Source organism: Alligator sinensis, unplaced genomic scaffold (assembly GCF_000455745.1).
Source record: "Alligator sinensis unplaced genomic scaffold, ASM45574v1 scaffold215_1, whole genome shotgun sequence".
Lineage (NCBI taxonomy): Eukaryota > Metazoa > Chordata > Crocodylia > Alligatoridae > Alligator > Alligator sinensis.
The window spans coordinates 650,661-653,204 of record NW_005842259.1 but is presented as its reverse complement, the minus strand read 5'-3'; the positions used below and the strand labels follow the sequence as shown (position 1 = coordinate 653,204).

General features: G+C 41.9%; 1 protein-coding gene across 1 annotated transcript in view; it reads right to left on the bottom strand.

The window, feature by feature from the left end:
* The window catches only part of TOB2 (transducer of ERBB2, 2), an 11,810-nt gene that overhangs the window by 8,364 nt on the left and 902 nt on the right, over nucleotides 1-2,544 (bottom strand). The gene's annotated exons all lie outside the window — the stretch shown is intronic.

The following is a 2,544-nucleotide window of genomic DNA, read 5'->3' as shown; positions in this document are numbered from 1 at the left end:
CCCCTCTCGGTTTTTAGCAGCACACTGAGATTTTTAGAGAAAAAGCAGGCCCAGGGATCCTCCACCTTGGGGAAAATGAAGGCCTTTAGACTTGCCCTTTCCTCCTGGCTATACAGGCAGCCTTGGGAGGGCAGAGCTCCAGTGTAGAACAAGTTTTTTTTAAGGGAGGGGAGAAGAAAAGAAGCCTAGAGCCACCTTAAAAACAAGCACATTTCCACCAACTTTTGCTCCAATCAACAGGGAAGTCACACAGCCAGTTTTTAATTGGCAGCTTAGTCAGAGGCAGATAAGCCTACCACTGCTCTGCTCAAACACATATGTATGCACCACATTCCTCTCAGTTTGCAAAACAGGTTTAATTGAAGCTCTCAAGAGGAAGTCAACCCAAGCACTTAGGTTGCCAGCAGCTGCCCCCCCATCCTTTTTCCTTTCCCCCCTTCTCATTTTTGTATGGAGGATGGAGTTAAAATGGAAGCCTTTTGCCAAAAGGCTGGGAAGACAGGAGTACTAGTTTAGATCTTGAGAAGGCAGAAAGGGACACTAGCCAGGAGAACATACCTATCCAACTTTAGTAGGGACAAGGAAAAAATAAGCAAGCAACGTTCATTGTAATACCTGGTGTCTTTTTAACTTTTTAAAGACTGAGCTATCAGAGAGATGAAAATAAAAATTCCACACTAAGATATATATATTATTTTGATTATGTAAGTTATGGCAGTTTATTTCCAGGACTACAATCATCGCAGCTCCCAAATACCACAAAATCGGCCAACTCAAGATGTCCCAAGTTAATTCCTTCAGGTCTAACCTATTACACAAATGACCGTGGAGGCGAGTAGAGGCAGTGAGCAATTGCTTTTCCTGCCATGAGCACCTCCAGGCTTTTGAGCTTTGATTCCAGGAGTTATTGAACTGTGAAGAGTTTTGTCAGGTCACTGGGAACTCATCGAAATTAACAGAAAATAGAAAAATGCTGAAGAAGTGCACAGGCAAGTTTCTGAAAGCCCAGCTCAGACTCACCAAACTCCTGCATACGCAGGGCTTGGTACCTGGGATGGAAGGTTTCAGTGACTTTCAGAGAGAAGGACAGCAAATGGATCCCTTTAAACACACACAAGCATGAGCATGACAACTGCATGAGACCAACTTGCTAATGCCAGTTAAAAAACAAAAAAACAACAGGGAACACAGCCATTGACTGGGGTCGGCTTGAAACCCCAGCAAACTCCACGTACAGCAGCAGCTTGGACACAGGACTTCTTATCTCTAGCTCAGTCACAAGCTCTGACCTGGACTCATATCACTAGAGACCAACCATTACTCTCTGGGATTAGGGCAATACTCAACTGGTAGACAAATAAGTGCATTTTTAAAAGGAAAGCATAGAGTAATATGAACTACCTGAAAAAGGGACATGTATTATATACAGTTTAACAGGATAGGAAAATTAAAAGGTCTCCTCACTTGCATTGGAAAAAAAATGAAATAATAAAATAAAAATCTATGCCGTCTCCTGAAGGGAAAAAAAAAAAGATAAAGGGCCAGGAACCAGAGTGGCCCAAAAGCACCACAGATCAGGGGTCCATTTTAGTTAGGCATCCCCTTTGCCAGCTTGACCAGTGCTTCAAAGATGTTAGGAAAAAAGCTTCTTAAAGGATAAGAGTTCCTGTCATCCCTAAAGCAACACAAAGGCCTCATCAAAAATCCAGCAGGCTCTGTAGGAGGCATAGTAAAATGCAGTAACAATTTCAGCATGGAGCTTCTAAAGGGTTATTAAAACAAAGGATTATTCTCCCAAGCTCATCCTCCCTCAACCCTTTAAAACAGAAAAGATGCTGACTGTGGCTTCAACCAAAAGAACAAAACCAAGCCACAACCATCCACAGGCACCAGACTAGCTTGATAAATAGGTGTTAGCAGAGGCCTCCCAATAATAGGAGAGGGCTCTTCAAGAGAGCAAGCAAGAAGCACCTCTCACTCACTCCTATAGTTGTTGATACAATAAGATATGATCTCTCACTCCCTAGGCTGCTGATACAAGAAGTCAGCTCCATAGAACTGACTGCAAATTTTAAAATACATGGTATTTGGACTTGAACCCCCTGAGCAGCTTTGCAGAAGTGCATTAAGAAAGCAAGCCACACAAAGGTCTTGGACCTGATGAGCCAGGGATCCTGGTTTCCTCCGATTTAAAAAAAATCCTCAACTTTTGGTTAAAAAAGTAATCAGAAAAATATGGATTTGGGGTTAAAATGAAACACCACTTTCTATATACTTAGATATTAGTGGCATTTCATTTAGATCATGCAAAAATGTGGATTTCAGATTACTTATTTTTAACCAAAAATTGGGGATTTTTTTAAGATCAGAGAAAACCAGGATCCTTGCTGATGACCAAGGAAGACAATACCATCATACATTTCACAGGTGGTAAGACCCCATCTCAGAAAGACATCTCCCCCCTAATCCTACAGATTTTTCCCTGCTTGGGTAGAAAGCTATTTTTAGTGGTGTGGATTGTGGAGGAATATTCTCCCACAGACA